We start from the raw sequence: 17,828 nt of genomic DNA, 5'->3' as shown, positions 1-17,828 counted from the left end.
CATTGCCTGACTTACCTCTTCCCTCATCTTCTGCTTCCTCTTCCCCAAATTCCTGGATAAGGAGTCAAGACCATATTTACCTCTGGTATTCATATCAATTAAGGAAAGAAAAAGTCCATGTGGAAAGAATTTTGTTAAGTTCTACAGGAGATACAAAGTTGGATAAGAAATAGTTCATGTCTTCAAGAAGTTATAATCCAGTGCTCACTTCAGCAGCACATATACTAAAACTGGAACGATACAGAGAAGATTAGCATGGCCCCTGCACAAGGATGACACACAAATTCGTGAAGTGTTCCATATTTTTAGAAAAACACCAATACAGTATACTAACGCATATATATGGAATTTAGAAAGATGGTAACGATAACCCTGTACGTGAGACAGCAAAAGAGACACAGATGTAAAGAACAGTCTTTTGGACTCTGTGGGAGAGGAAGGGGACGGATGATTTGGGAGAATGGCATTGAAACATGTATAATATCATATAAGAAACGAATCGCCAGTCCAGGTTCGATGTATGATACAGGATGCTTGGGGCTGGTGCACTGAGATGACCCAGAGGGATGGTATGGGGAGGGAGGTGGGGGGGGGGTGCGGGTTCAGGATTGGGAACACGTGTACACCCGTGGCAGATTCATGTTGATGTATGGCAAAACCAATACAATATTGTAAAATAGTTAGCCTCTAACTAAAATAAATAAATTTAAATTTTTAAAAAAGAAGTTATAATCCAGATAGAGAGGATATAAGTATGTTTAAAGTTAAATTATCTAACAAAGTATAAATATCAATTCTAAAAAATAGAAAACATTTAAAAAGAGAATGATTAAATGCCTAGTGAAGCATACAGGCAAACGATTTCCAAAGAGTTACTTTGAGCTGGGATGGTTCAGGAATGTTTCGTGTAGGATGTGGGATCTGAGCTGGAATGTGAAGAATGGGTAACATTTAGATAGACAGGAGAAGTAAAGAGAATAAACATAAGATGTTTTGATGGGGTCAGAGGATGGTGACATTGAGTGAATAAGTTGGATGGGAAGAAAGGCTTTTATAGAAGAATCACAGAATTTAACTGTTCAAAAGTAGAACCAGAGTTGGAGGGTCTTGAGTGTCAGGCAGTCTAAACTCCCAGCCTTTATTTCATCTTAACATGAAGAAGAACTTGTGAACTAGTGAATTTTTCAGGGTTGGAATCATTCAGCAGAGAGTATACAAGCATTAGTGAGGAATATAGAACAGAGATAACTTCCCTGAACAGACAAGTTCTTCCCAATCACAAGACATGGGTCACAAATTCACAGGCTTTTCAAGAATCATTAGGGGTGGCCCTGGAAATTTGTCTGATAGTTATCTTGGTTCCTCCTGGAGGTGGTGCCTGACTTCCACGTGAGAGTCAACAGGGACCTTATTTTTCCCCTAATCCACCCTGCCTTCCTTCAGCCAGGGAATGGATGATCTAGGTGCAACCATAAGACTTTCTCCCATAATTCTGACTCCTGAATGAATGACTCAGGGACATGAGGACCAGTTAGAAGTCATTCATCATTCTGGTCAAACCTTGGTCTGCTCCATGGCTGTGGCTATTCTTCCTGCTAACCAGCACTCCGGATACTATTGATCCCTGGCCAGTACTCTGTGTGCTTAGTTGCTCAGTCATGTCCAACCCTTTACCACCCTTTGGACTGTAGGCCACCAGGCTCCTCTGTCCTTGGCATTTTCCAGGTAAGAATACTGGAGTGGGCTACCATTTCCTTCTGCAGGGGAATCTTCCCAACCCAGGGATTGAACCCTCATCTCCTGTGTCTCCTGCATTGTACGCAAATTCTTTACCTGCTAAGCCATTGGAGGCCAGTACTCTGGTATATGGTTAATTCTGTGATTTCCCCCCAAAATACCATTCTAGCAAGTTTTGTTTTTGCCTAAGACATGAGAGTCTGTTTCTATTGCTTAAAGCCAAGAACCAGAACTGACATGGAAACCTTTGGATCTTAGTGCTTCACTTCCCTACATGCTTTACTGGCCTTACTTCAGCCACCTGGGATCATATGGAGCAGATGGAGCTATTGTCTTTTCCACATGAGTTCTTTCTAAGTCTTATGACATCTCTCCAACCTATCCTAACCTTTTCCCTCCCTAGGCTAAATGGTCCATGTTCTTTTGGGCGTTTCTCATTTCGTATGAGCTGGATTGCTTCACTAGCCTGCACACTTTTTCCAAGGGTACTTCACATTCACATTTAGACCTCTGTGACTCAATAAATCTTTGTTGAATGAGTGTTTCACGAATTTAAAGTCTTCCTTTTGGCTGCACTTCCTGTTGTAGAAAACTATGTAAAGACTGTGTTATAGTTAAGGGACTGGCTCAGCTACTGAAACATAAGTCAAAATAATAGGGACTTAAAGAAAATGGTTTATTTCTCTCACGTGGAAAGGTCTAAATGTGAGTAGGTCTGGGGACCCTAGCTCTTTCTAGATTTTTGATCTCCATTTACAATACATGACTTTCATCTTGAGTTCCGGCATGGCTGGACCTGCTGCCAGAACCACGTTCAAATTCCAGGAGAAAGAAGGGAAAAAGAAGAAAGGGACATTCCTGTAAGGAATGTTCTGAAAGTTACTCCTGTCATGTCCACTCCTTTTTTAATGGGTCAGAACTTAGTCTTATGGCCTTGCCTTGCCTTCAAGAGGGGCTGGGAAATGTAGTTTCTGCTGGGAGAGAATGGTGAACTAACAGCTTTAACTACAGACCGTGTAATGCAATTTGGGGATCTCCCAGTAGACTAAGTATAATGAGATGCTATACAAGTCACAAGTGGTTAATTGACTGTAACTTTCTTACACCAGTTCTGGGCATTTTGCAAGTGAAGAACTGACTCATTGGAAAAGACCTTGATTCTGGGACAGATTGAAGGCAGGAGGAGAAGGGGACAACAGAGGATGAGATGGTTGGATGGCGTCACCAACTCAATGGACATGAGTTTGAGCAAGCTCCGGGAGTTGGTGACAGACAGGGAGGCCTGGCATGCTGCAGTCCATGGGGTTGCAAAGAGTTGTACATGACTGAGCCACTGAACTAAACTGAACTGTCAGAAGTCACAAGTGGTTAATTGACTGTAACTTTCTTATACTCAGCATTGGGTATTCTGCAAGATTTATCAGGCCAGAGTTACTCTAATAAATGAGTTTTAGGTAAATGCAATTTTGTGAACTTCTCAGGGGACCCACCTTGGACCAGTACTTATAACCCTAAGGTCAGATCCACACCGGAAAGTTCCTCTCATTGAGACAACCAAGTAGCCATTTCTTTTTAAAATAAAACCCTTGAGTTTGCTTAGTATGAAGTGTATATTTTCAGGCATATTATATAGCATTTTTTGGTTACAAATAATAGAAACGGACTGTTTTGTTCAGAAGGGAGAGATGAATTATTATTAGTGTACCAGATGTCTCCCAAGACTCAAGGCTATGTGCAGCTGACTGGGCTTCAGGAACAGACTAGAACCCAAATGCTCCCCATCTATCTTTGCTTCAGTTTCTCTGCCATGAGCTTGATTCTTCTGTCTCTAAAAGGACCCTTTGCCCCTGCTCTCCAGTCTCCAAGAGTAGACAAGAGCTAGTCCCAGTTCCTACATATGATTCTTCTAGCCACCTAGAGAGAGTCTGAGGCTCTCTTTCAGCTGGCACTCCTATTAACCTTGCTTAGGTTAGTGGTCACCTTGGACCAAGGTGGACCAAATCACATCATTATGACAGCTAAGATACCTCTGAACTCTGTAGATACGGGGATTTGGAGTGGGGAGAAACAGTATGCAGCCAGGAGAAGCCTAGACAAGCATCCCAATAGGCATCTTGTGCGCCCATGTGTGCATGGAGGAGTATCACAAGCAGAATGAAATGTACAGATATGACCGTGAGACTATGACACAGACAAACTGGAAACATGATGTAATGGGGTTAGGGAGAAACTGAATCTCCCTCAAGACATTCTTGGTTGTAAATAACAGAACCTATGGAAAGGCTCATAAACATGGCACTCGAGATTTTTGTAACATCTGATGAAGGCTTTTACGTGTCAAGGATCAGGCTTCCCTGGTGGCTCAGTGGTCAAGAATCTGCCTGCCAGTGCGGGAGACATGGGTTCAAGCCCTGATCTGGGAAGCTCCCACGTGCCACAGAGCAAATAACCCTGTGCACCACAACTATCGAGCCTGTGTTCTAGGGCCCGTGAGCCACAATTACTGTGCCCATGTGCCTCAGCTACGGAAGCCTGAGGACCCTAGAGCCTGTACTCTGCAACAAGAGAAACCACCGCAATGAGAAGCCCATACATCACAGCTAGAGAGTAGCCCCCTCTCGCCACAACTGGGGAAAGCCCACCTACGGCAACGAAAACCCCAGTACAGCCAAAAATAAAATAAATATACGCAGAGAATCACCTATACCTACTTGTTTTAATTAATATTCAAATTGTTGGATTTTTTTAGATTCCTGGAACTTATTTATCTTAGATTCCTTGTACTTTGGAGAAGGAAATGGCAACCCATTCCAGTATTCTTGCCGGGGAAATCCCATCGCAGAGGACCCTGATGGACTGCAGTCCACGGAATCTCAAAGAGTTGGACATGACTTAGCAAACGAGCATGCCTAGTACTTACTTATCTTATAACTGGAAGTTTCTGCCTTTTGGCTACCTTCATCCAATTCAACTTCCCCCAGCAGCCACCCCTGGTAACCACAAATCTATATTTTTGTCTATGAGCTTGTTTGTTTGTTTTTGAGGTGTAATTGACCTACAAAACTATGCTATTTCCTGTTATACAACATAATGAGTTGAAATTTCTATCTATCTCAAAGAGATCACCATAAGTCTAGTTATGATCTGTCAGCATATAAAAATATTACATAATTACAAAGATATTATAATTATTCTCCACATTGTACATTTTATATGTGTGACTCATTTATTTCACAAATGGAAGTTTGTACCTCTTAATTTCCCTCACTTATTTCTTTCCTCCCTCACTCTCCCCTCTGGCAACCATCTGTTTATTCTCTATAACACTGTTTCTGTTTTGTTCTGTCTGTTCATTTGGTTTATTTTTTCAGATTCTCCATATAAGTGAAATCGTGTAGTATTTGTCTTTTTCTGCCTGATTTGTCTCACTGAATATAATACTCTGTAGGTCCATCCACATTGTCATAAAGGACAAGATTTCATTCCTTTTTATGGCTGAGTAATATTTCACACACACACACACACACTCCATATCTTCTTTATCCATTCATCTATTCATGAGCATCTGGTTGCTTCCACAACTTGGCTATTGTAAATAATGCTACAATGAACATAGGGGTGCATATACCTTTTCATATTAGTGTTTTTGTTTTCTTCAGATGAATATCCAGGAGTGGAATTGCTTGATCACATGTTAGTTCTATTTTAATTTTGGGGTGGTCTCCATACTGTTTTCCATAATGGATGCACCAATTTACATTCCCACTAACAGTGCATGAGGACCTGCCTTACTGCAAATCCTCTCCAGCACTTGTTGTTTCTTTTTTTTTTTATAATTGCCATTCTGACAGGCATGAGGTATTCTACAGTAACGGAAGTTCAGAGAAAGCTGGAGTAATAATACTTACATCAAGCAAAATACATTTTAAAACAAAGGCTGTGACAAGAGACAAAGAAAGATATTATATAATGGTCAAGGAATCAACCCAAGAAGAAGGTATAGCAATTGTAAATATATGTGTACCCAACATAGGAGCACCTAAATACATAAAGCAAATATTAACTGACAGAAAGAAATTGACAATAACACAGTAATTATAATAGGACTTTAACACCCCGCTTACATCAATGTGACATCAATGTGACAGATCATCCAGACAGAAAAATCTAAGGAAACACTGGTTTTAAACAACACATTAGGACTTCCTCAGTGGTCCAGTGGTTAAGAATCCTCCTGCTAGTGCAGGGGACACAGGTTCAATCCTTGATTCAGGAAGATTCCACATACCATGAAGCAATAAAGCTCATATGTCACAGTTGCTGAGCCTGCTCTCCAGAGCCTGTGAGTTGCACAAACTACTGAAGTCTGCGTGCCCTGGGGCTTGTGCTCCACAGCAAAAGAAGCCACCACAATGAGAAGCCCATGCATTGCGATGAAGGCCCAGCACGTTAGACCCAATGGACTGTATATATAGGGAGACAGCATTTCATTCAGAAGAATACACATTCTTTGCAAGTGCTCCTGGGAATATTCTCCAGGATAGATCACATGCTAAGTCACAAAACAACTCTCAGTAATTTTTAAGAAAATTGAAATCATATAAAGCATCTTTTCCAAACACAACACTGTGAGACTAGAAATCAACTATAGGAAAAAAAAAAACCTGCAAAAAACACAAACAATTGGAGGCTAAAAATGTGCTACTAAACAAGCAATGTTTCACTAAAGAAACCAAAGAAGAAATTCAAAAATACCTGGAGAGAAATGAACATGAAAACACACTGATCCAAAATCTAGGGAACACAGTAAAAGTGATTCTAAGAGGGAAATTTATAGCAATACAAGCCTACCTCAGTTCAGTTCAGTCACTCAGTCATGTCCGACTCTTTCCGACCCCATGGACTGCAGCACGCCAGGCCTCCCTGTCCACCACCAGCTCCCAGAGTTTACTCAAACTCATGTCCATCGAGTCGGTGATGCCATCCAACCATCTTATCCTCTGTCATCCTCTTATTCTTCCACCTTCAATCTTTCCCAGCGTCAAGGTCTTTTGCAATGAGTCAGTTCTTCACATCAGGTGGCCAAAATATTGGAGGTTCAGCTTCAGCATCAGTCCTTCCAATGAATACTCAGGACTGATTTCCTTTACAATGGACTGGATCTCCTTGCAGTCCAAGGGACTCTCAAGAGTCTTCTCCCACACCACAGTTCAAAAGCATCAATTCTTTGGTGCTCAGCTTTCTTTATAGTTCAACTCTCACATCCACACATGATTGCTGGAAAAGCCATAGCTTTGACTAGATGGACCTTTGTTGACAAAGTAATGTCTCTGCTTTTTAATATGCTGTCTAGGTTGGTCATAACTTTTCTCCCAAGGAGCAAGTGTCTTTTAATTCCATGGCTGCAATCACCATCTGCAGTGATTTTGGAGCCCCCCCAAAATAATCTGTCACTATTTCCACTGTTTCCCCATCTGTTTGCCATGAAGTAATGGGACCAGATGCCATGATCTTCATTTTTTGAATGTTGAGTTTTAAGCCAACTTTTTCACTCTCCTCTTTCACTTTCATCAAAAGAGGCTCTTTAGTTCTTCTTCGCTTTCTGCCATAAGGGTGGTATCATCTGCATATCTGAGGTTATTGGTATTTCTCCCAGCAATCTTGATTCCAGCTTGTGCTTCATCCAGTCCAGCGCTTCTCATGATGTACTCTGCATATAATTTAAATAAACAGGGTGACAATATACACTTTGACATACTCCTTTCCCAATTTGGAACCAGTCTATTGTTCCATGTCCAGTTCTAACTGTTGCTTCTTGACCGGCATGCAGATTTCTCAGGAGGCAGGTCAGGTGGTCTGGTATTCCCATCTCTTTAAGCCTACCTCAGAAACAATAAAAATCTCATAATAATTTAACCTTACACCTAAAAAAACTAGAAAAAGAATTACAAACCAAAAACAAAGTTAGAAGGAAATAAATCATAAAGATCAGAGCAGCAATAAATGAAATAGAGGTTAAAAAAACAATAGAAAAGATCAAAGAGCCAGTTCTTTGAAAAGTTAAACAAAATTAGTAAACCTTTAGCTCGACTCTTCAAGAAGAAAAAGAGTCAAATCAATAAAATCAGAAATAAAAAAGAGAAGTTACAACTGAAACCTCAGAAATACAGAGAATGATAAGAGATTACTACAATTATATGCCAATAAAATGGACATCCTAGGAGAAATGGATGAATTCCTAGAAATGTACACTCTCCTGAGACTGAACCAAGAAGAAACAGAAAATACGAAGGGAGACCAATTACCAGCAATGAAACTGAATCAGTAATTTAAAAAATTCCCAGCAATGTAAGTTCAGGGCCAGAAGACCTCACAGGTAGTATTTATTAAGATTATTTCTTTAGAGCTGTTTTCGATTCATAGAAAAATTGAACAGAAGGTACAGAGATTCCTCATAGACTCCCTGACCTCACACATACATAGCCTCCAGCACAGTCAACACCCCCCACCAGAGTCATACTTTTGTTATAACTGATAAACCTGCATTAACACATCATCACCCAAAGTCCAGAGTTGTATTCGAGCCTTCTATGGGATTGGACAAATGTGTAATGCCACGTTTTCACTGTTACAGTATCATGCAGAGTCTTTTCACTTCTCTAAAAAGCCTCGTGCTCTGCCTATTCATCCTTTCTTCCTTTCTAACCCGTGGCAATCATTGAATTTTTTTTTTACTGTCTCCATAATTTTACCTTTTCCAGAATGTCACATAATTGAAATAATACAGTGTGTAGCCTCTTTAACAGAGAAGGCAATGGCACCCCACTGCAGTACTCTTGCCTGGAAAATCCCATGGACAGAGGAGCCTGGTAGGCTGCAGTCTATGGGATCGCACAGAGTCGGACACGACTGAAGTGACTTGGCGGCAGCAGCAGCAGCCTCTTTAAACACAATACCAAAGGCACAGTCTATGAAAGAAAGAACAACTCAGTTGTGAAATAGGCCCAAGATCTTAACAGACACCCTATCAAAGAAGATATACACATGGCAAATAAGCATGAACATACGCTCTACATCATGGGTTACAGGAAAATGCAAATTAAAATGATGGGAAAATATTACAACACACAGATTAGAACGGTCAAAATCCAGAACGCTGAGAGCGTCAGATGTTGGTGAGGATATGAAGCAATAGGAAATGTAGGAATTCAAAATCATACCAATCATACAGCCAGCATGGAAGACAGTATGGTGATTTCTTATAAAACTAAACATATTTTTAACATACAATCCGTCGTATTTCTTGGTGTTTACCCAAAGGAGTTAAAAGCTTATATCCACACACAAACCTGCACATGAATGTTTATAGCAGCTTTATTCATAACTGCCAAAACTTGGAGCAACCAAGATGTCCCAGAGCAAGAGAATGAAGGAAGACACTGCGAAGTAAAATGGAGCCGCTTTTATAAAAGGGTTTTTAAATGAAGCTGAGAGAACATTAAGATCATACATACTCATCCTCCCCAGGTGGAGCCATGAACTTTTGAACTGGGCCAAAACACAATTATTCCAAGGACTCTGCAAAAACACCTGCAACTTATCACATTAATGAACTTTTTCTTCCCTCTAGCAATCAATCATGTCTAGCCAAGACTTACTTCTGCCTCCAACTCCAGATAAAATTCTTTGTAATGCAAACTTCTCTTCTTTACCTTTAAAAGCCCCTGACTTTTACTCACTAGTGGGACTCTGTTTGGATTGCTAACTGAACGTGTGTGTCTTGAATTGGAATTCTTCAATCCCCAATAAACACTTTTTGTTTGATTATTGCCTCCTAAGTTTATTTAGGTTGACAAAACTATGGTACATCCAAACAATTGGATATTATTCAGCAATAAAACATACATGGACTGTGAAGCCACGAAAAGACATGGAGGAAATATAAATGCTATTAGTAAGTCTAAGACGTCCATCTGAAAAGATGTACATTTTTAAACATTTTTAAAAGGTAGGATTTTTGTAACCATTTATGTTTAAGGGGTTTTGTAACCATTTATGATGGTGACTACAGCCATGAAATTAAACAAACGCTTACTCCTTGGAAGAAAGGTTATGACCAACCTAGATAGCGTATTGAAAAGCAGAGACATTACTTTACCAACAAAGTCAAGGCTATGGCTTTTCCAGTGGTCATGTATGGATGTGAGAGTGGGACTGTGAAGAAAGCTGAGCACCAAAAAATTGATGCTTTTGAACTGTGGTGTTGGAGAAGACTCTTGAGAGTCCCTTGGACTGCAAGGAGATTCAACCAGTCCATTCTGAAGGAGATCAGCCCTGGGATTTCTTTGGAAAGAATAATGCTAAAGCTGAAACGCCAGTACTTTGGTCACCTCAAGCAAAGAGCTAACTCATTGGAAAAGACTCGGATGCTGGGAGGGATTGGGGGCAGGAGGAAAAGGGGACGAGAGAGGATGAGATGGCTGGATGGTATCACCGACTCAATGGATGTGAGTCTGAATGAACTCCGGGAGTTGGTGATGGACAGGGAGGCCTGGCGTGCTGCGATTCATGGGGTCGCAAAGAGTCGGACACGACTGAGTGACTGAAATGAACTGAATAGAACTGATGATTGAAGGGAGAAATATCAATAACATCGGATATACAGATGACCCCATCCTTAGGGCAGGAAGCAAAGAGAAATTAAAGAGCCTCTTGATGAAGGTGAAAGAGGAGAGTGAAAAAGCTGGCTTAAAATTCAACATGCAAAAAACGAAGATCATGACATATGGTCCCATAACTTCATGGCAAATAGATGGGGAAACAGTGGAAACAGTGGCAGACTTTATTTTCTTGGGCTCCAAAATCACTTTGGACAGTGACCGCAGCTATGAAATTAAAAGACGCTCCTGTGAAGAAAAGGCATGACAGATCTAGACCATGTATTAAAAAGCAGAGACATCACTTTGCTGACAAAGGTCCGTCGAGTCAAAGCTATGGTTTTTCCAGTAGTCATGTACGGATGTGAGAGCTGGACAATAAAAATCACTGAGCGCTGAAAGATTGGTGCCTTTGAACTGGTGTTGGAGAAGACTCTTGAGAGTCCCTTGGACTGCAAGGAGATCAAACTAGTCAATCATAAAGGAAATCAGTCCTGAATATTCACTGAAAGGACTGAGGCTGAAGCTGAAGCTCCAATACTTTGGCCGCCTGATGCAAAGAGCCAACTCATTGGAAATGACCCTGATGATAGGAAAGATTGAAGAAGGAGAAGGGGATGATAGAGGATAAGATGGTTAGATGGCATCACCAACTCTATGTACATGACTTTGAGCAAACTCTGGTAGTTGGTGATGGGCAGGGAGGCCTGGCGTGCTGCAGTTCATGGGATCACAAAGAGTTGGACATGACAGAGTGACTGGACAACAAATGTTTAACACAGAATTTTTTCTTAATTAATATAACATTATTTGTTTCCATTTTTCTCTGATTAATGTTGAACTGACTCTTAAATTTAACATAGGTCAATTCAGTTGCTCAGTCATGTCCGACTCTTTGCGACCTCATGAATTGCAGCATGCCAGGCCTCCCTGTCCATCACCAACTCCTTCGAGTCGGTGATGCCATCCAGCCATCTCATCCTCTATCGTCCCCTTCTCCTCCTGCCCCCAATCCCTCTGAGCATCAGAGTCTTTTCCAATGAGTCAACTCTTTGCATGAGGTGGCCAAAGTATTGGAGTTTCAGCTTCAGCATCAGTCCTTCCAATGAACACCCAGGACTCTCACATCCTTTAGGATGAACTGGTTGGATCTCCTTGCAGTCCAAGGGACTTTCAAGAGTCTTCTCCAACACCGCAGTTCAAAAGCATCAATTCTTCGGTGCTCAGCTTTCTTCACAATCCAACTCTCTCATCCATACATATCACTGGAAAAAAAATAGCCTTGACTAGATGGACCTTTGTTGGCAAAGTAATGTCTCTGCTTTTGAATATGCTATCTAGGTTGGTCATAACTTTCCTTCCAAGGAGTAAGCATCTTTTAATTTCATGGCTGCAGTCACCATCTGCAGTGATTTTGGAGCCCCCAAAAATAAAGTCTGACACTGTTTCCCCATCTATTTCCCATGAAGTGATGGGACCGGATGCCATGATCTTCGTTTTCTGAATGTTGAGCTTTAAGCCAACATTTTCACTCTCCTCTTTCACTTTCATCAAGAGGCTCTTTAGTTCCTCTTCACTTTCTGCCTTAAGGGTGGTGTCATCTGCATATCTGAGGTTATTGATATTTCTCCCAGCCATCTTGATTCCAGCTTGTGCTTCTTCCAGCCCAGTGTTTCTCATGATGTACTCTGCATAGAAGTTAAATAAGCAGGGTGACAATATACAGCTTTGACGTACTCCTTTTCCTATTTGGAACCAATCTGTTGTTCCATGTCCAGTTCTAACTGTTGCTTCCTGACCTGCATATAGGTTTCTCAAGAGGTAGGTCAGGTGGTCTGGGACTCCCATCTCTTTCAGAATTTTCCACAGTTTATTGTGATCCACACAGTCAAAGGCTTTGACATAGTCAATAAAGCAGAAATAGATGTTTTTCTGGAACTCTCTTGCTTTTTCAATGATCCAGCGGATATTGGCAATTTAGTCTCTGGTTCCCCTGCTTTCTCTAAAACCAGCTTGAACATCTGGAAGTTCATGGTTCACGTATTGCTGAAGCCTGGCTTGGAGAATTTTGAGCATTACTTTACTAGTGTGTGAGATGAGTGCAATTGTGCGGTACTTTGAGCATTCTTTGGCATTGCTTTTCTTTGGGATTGGAATGAAAACTGACCTTTTCTAGTCCTATGGCCACTGCTGAGTTTTCCAAATTTGCTTGCATATTGAGTGCAGCACTTGCACAGCATCATCTTTGAGGATTTGAAATAGCTCAACTGGAATTCCATCACCTCCACTAGCTTTGTTCGTAGTGATGCTTTCGAAGGCCCACTTGATTTCACATTCCAGGATGTCTGGCTCTAGGTGAGTGATCACACCATCGTGATTATCTGGATCGTGAAGATCTTTTTTGTACAGTTCTTCTGTGTATTCTTGCCACCTCTTCTTAATAACTTCTGCTTCTGTTCAGTTCAGTTCAGTTCAGTCGCTCAGTCATGTCCAACTCTTTGCGACCCCATGAATCACAGCATGCCAGGCCTCCCTGTCCATCACCAACTCCCGGAGTTTACTCAAACTCACATCCCTCGAGTCAGTGATGCCATCCAGCCATCTCATCCTCTATCGTCCCCTTCTCCTCCTGCACCCAATCCCTCCGAGCATCAGAGTCTTTTCCAATGAGTCAGCTTTTCGCATGAGGTGGCCAAAGTACTGGAGTTTCAGCTTCAGCATCAGTCCTTCCAAAGAAATCCCAGGGCTGATCTCCTTCAGAATGGACTGGTTGGATCTCTTTGCAGTCCAAGGGACTCTCAAGAGTCTTCTCCAACACCACAGTTCAAAAGCATCAATTCTTCGGCGCTCAGCCTCCTTCACAGTCCAACTTTCACATCCATACATGACTACTGGAAAAACCATAGCCTTGACTAGACGGACCTTTGTTGGCAAAGTAATGTCTCTGCTTTTGAATATGCTATCTAGGTTGGTCATAACTTTCCTTCCAAGGAGTAAGCGTCTTTTAATTTCATGGCTGCAGTCACCATCTGCAGTGATTTTGGAGCCCCAAAAAATAAAGTCTGACACTGTTTCCACTGTTTCCCCATCTATTTCCCATGAAGTGATGGGACCGGACGCCATGATCTTCGTTTTCTGAATGTTGAGCTTTAAGCCAACTTTTTCGCTCTCCACTTTCACTTTCCTCAAGAGGCTCTTTAGTTCCTCTTCACTTTCTGCCTTAAGGGTGGTGTCATCTGCATATCTGAGGTTATTGATATTTCTCCCGGCAATCTTGATTCCAGCTTGTGCTTCTTCCAGCCCAGTGTTTCTCATGATGTACTCTGCATAGAAGTTAAATAAGCAGTGTGACAATATACAACCTTGACATACTCCTTTTCCTATTTGGAACCAGTCTGTTGTTCCATGTCCAGTTCTAACTGTTGCTTCCTGACCTGCATACAGATTTCTCAAGAGGCAGGCCAGGTGGTCTGGGATTCCCATCTCTTTCAGAATTTTCCACAGTTTATTGTGATCTACATAGTCAGAGGCTTTGGCATAGTCAATAAAGCAGAAATAGATGTTTTTCTGGAACTCTCTTGCTTTTTTCATGATCCAGCGGATGTTCTCCTAAATAATCAACCCTATTTATAAACTTATAATTTAATTTCCTGAAATATTTTAAGTGCATTTAAAATTAAAATATATCTGTCTCTCTAAAACACTTCAAACATCTGCCATGACAAATGTATAAAACTGACAAGTGAAATCTTTCTACGTCTTTAAGCAATTACTGAAATTTAATAATTTAATCTACTGAATGAAGTTTCTTAAGACTCATGGTGGATGACTGCCAAATATTTTCTGTTGTTAATTCTCCCATTTCTTCCTTTAGCTAAAATCCCCGGGTTTCAGCTGGATACATGTCCACCCAACCGTAGGGTGCGTTTTGCAGCTAGTGTGACCATGTGACCAATGAGACATGAGCAGATATGATGTGTGCTCCTTTAACATCTTGCCCTGGACTCACTTCTTTCCCACTTCCCTTGGATGTCGTGGTGTGCCAACATTATCCAGGTTGATAAAGATAACCCCTCAGGCCATGGCAGCGCCAAAGTACAGAAGGACCCAATTTCCTAGAGACCTCACATAGCAAAGTTGCTTGGTCCACTGCTCTGGACCACACACCACCTGACTGTTACAGGAGCATGAAGTAAACTTCTATCATCTTTTAGCTATTGTACTTTAGGGAGCCCCTTCCCTGCTAGCCTAGCTTATTCACAGATGAACAGCTTCCCTGATAGCTCAGTTGGTAAACAATCTGCTTGCAGTGCAGGAGACCCCGCTTTGATTCCTGGGTCGGGAAGATCCGCTGAGGAAGGGATAGGCTACCTACTCCAGTATTCTGGCCTGGAGAATTCCATGAACTATATAGTCCATGGAGTCGCAAAGAGTTGGACACAACTGAATGACTTTCACATACACAAATGAACGAATTGTTCTAAAACATGTATGTCATACAGTATTACAGTCACAGTCATAATCCAGTATTGGAAACATCATTACATTCTTTAAAAAACACTAACCTGTGAAGATAGGTTGATACACAATTTCTCCAATTACAAAGGAGAAGGGTGTTCTGTAAGACAATGTAATTCTTTTGAAAGTAAAGTGGTAAAACAGTAAGAAAACTAAGGTATTACTAATTTGATGTTCGCTATCACTCATCCTATGTCCACGTAAGGAGAGGCTATCCACTTCTATATTAGTCTTGTCCGTGATGTTCTACATGATGAACACTTAGGCCATGATGATGGCATGAAAGTGTTCCACACAGTTCTTGATGCACAGTTATTAGATTTTCATACAAAGACACTCACATACACACAAAAGATATGTTCATGAACTGTATGGCTTGATGACTGTTTACTGTACATTAAGTGGAAGTGAATCATCATAAAGGTCTTTGTCCTTGTTGTCTTCATGTTCAAGAGGCCAAGAAGAAGAGGAGGAAGAGGCAGCAGAGGCAGAAGAGGTGGAGAAGTGGGGAGGGGAGCAAGGAAGTGCAGACACACACGGTGTCACTTTCTGGAAATGCATCCTGAGTTCAGTCTGACTTCTTTGTTTTTTCAATTCTCTAAAAGTGTTTCTACCTGGTTCCGATCATTCTCCCACTGTTTTTTCAGTTTTGTCCATATCATAAGAGGATACACATTGTAAAAGAAGTCAAAAGCAGTCTTCAATAATCAGAACTCTTTTATTCTTCTACCAGATTGTCTGACGTCAACTTGTTTTCTGGCACTGTCTTTTCTGTCTTCTTCTTCATCATTTGACACTCATCTCCATCAAGTCATCTTCTGTTCATTCCTCTGGTGTGGTGCCTATTAGCACTTGAATTTCTCCAAGACCCATATCTTGGAACCCTTTATCCCAACTTTTTTTTTTTTTAATTTTCCCATATCCACAATCTCTTTCATGATTTCCTTGATTGGCTCTGTCATAAGTCTTGTGAAGTCATGCACAACATCTGGACAGAGTTTTCTCCAGCAGGAATTCATTGTTTCAGGCTTGACGGCTATCGCAGCTTTCACTACAAAAATGATGCCATCTTCAATGATGTAATCCTTCCAGATGATCATGATGATCTTTCTCCTGGGGGTCCCTTCTATAGCACTGACAATCCCTTCCATAGAGTACTGGATATAATGATACTTCAAGGTTCTTACGATCTAGAGGCTGAATTAGAAAGGTGACCAATAGACCAATTCAGCATCACGGTGAGTTCATGGGATTCTGGGTGGCCAGGAGCACTGTCCAATTAACAAAAGGATTTTAAAAGGCAGTCCCTTACTGGCAAGGTAACTTCCTAACTTTAGGGATAACACATTGGTGGAACCAATTCCAGAAAAAAGCGTGGTTGTTCAAGTTTTTTTGTACAACCAGCAGTCCTGATCAGAAACCCACCTGCATTTGCACAAAACACTAGAGTTGGTTAGTCTATCACTTCCTACCTTAAATCATGGTGCTCACTTCTCTTCTTTACTAATAAATGTTCTTTGTGGCATTTTATCCCAGAATAGGGCACTTTCATCTGCATTTAAGACCTTCTCAGGCACATTTCTTTCTCCTCAATGATGTCTGGGAAGTCATCTGCCTCTTGGTCAGCAGAAGTTGCTTCTCCTGTTATCTTGACCTTTTTTACGCAAAGTCTCTTTCTAAAATGATCAAACCATCCTTTGCTGGCATTAAATCCTCCTGTGTTAGATCTTTCACCTTTCTTTTGCTTTAAGGTGTCATACAATGACTATGCCTTTCTCAAACTATGTTAGAGTCCATAGGAATGCTAATCCTGCATTCCCACAACAGCTGCATTTTCAATACCAGATAAAAAGATACTTCATAAACCTCAAGGTTTTCACACACACTGATATAGCTTTTTTTTTTTTTTTAACCAGAGTCCTTACATTGCATTCATTTGTCTTGAAATGGTGGGCCACTGACATCTCCATGGCACATGTCAAGCAAGTCAGCCTTTTCTTGTAATGTCATGGCTTTCCTCTGCTTCTTGGGAGCACTTCCAACATCACCAGTGGCACTTTGTATGGGTCCCAGTGTGTTATTCAAGGTTTACAGTATTGCACTAAACCCAATGAAAAGTGAGCCAGAACCATGGTCACTTTTTACTTTGAAACACAATATATTTGAGAGAGGAACTGCTCACTTGGAGATGATAAGCATCACATGGTGTTTTAACCAGATATCACAGCTCTTGAGCTCACATACAACAGAAAGTGGCTATGAAATCGTTACAGTAGCACAGTATATACCACAGTTTATTTTATGCAGTTATGATTTATTACTGTATCTTTACATTTGTTTGTATTTCTCTTAGCAGCAAATGGTACCATGTGTGGTCTGTAAGTGTTGGTGTACATGCTTTGATAAAATTTAACTCTTTATAATAGATTTTTGCATATTTTACTGTACAAGAAAAATCTTCACTATCCAGATCATCACGATGGTATGATCACTCACCTAGAGCCAGACATCCTGGAATGTGAAGTCAGATGGGCCTTAGGAAGCATCACTATGAACAAAGCTAGTGGAGGTGATGGAATTCCAGTGGAGCTATTTCCAATCCTAAAAGATGATGCTGTGCAAGTGCTGCACTCAATATGCAAGCAAATTTGGAAAACTCAGCAGTGGCCACAGGACTAGAAAAGGTCAGTTTTCATTCCAATCCCAAAGAAAGGCAATGCCAAAGAATACTCAAAGTACCGCACAATTGCACTCATCTCACACACTAGTAAAGTAATGCTCAAAATTCTCCAAGCCAGGCTTCAGCAATACGTGAACCGTGAACTTCCAGATATTCAAGCTGGTTTTAGAAAAGGCAGAGGAACCAGAGACCAAATTGCCAACATCTGCTGGATCACTGAAAAAGCAAGAGAGTTC

General features: G+C 41.1%; 1 non-coding gene across 1 annotated transcript; it reads left to right on the top strand.

Annotated features, from left to right (window-relative positions):
- The first annotated feature begins 200 nt into the window (after positions 1-200).
- LOC147380378 (U6 spliceosomal RNA) lies at positions 201-307 on the top strand. Its single transcript, XR_015135437.1, has one exon. It is a non-coding gene; the product is annotated as a U6 spliceosomal RNA (small nuclear RNA).
- Positions 308-17,828: the final 17,521 nt, after the last annotated feature.

Source organism: Bos grunniens, chromosome 1, assembly GCF_055505025.1.
Source record: "Bos grunniens cultivar Pamir isolate PY7600 chromosome 1, Bosgru_T2T1.0, whole genome shotgun sequence".
Classification (NCBI taxonomy): Eukaryota; Metazoa; Chordata; class Mammalia; order Artiodactyla; family Bovidae; genus Bos; species Bos grunniens.
Note: the sequence above shows the minus strand (reverse complement) of the source record. Positions and strands in the feature narration are given on the sequence as shown.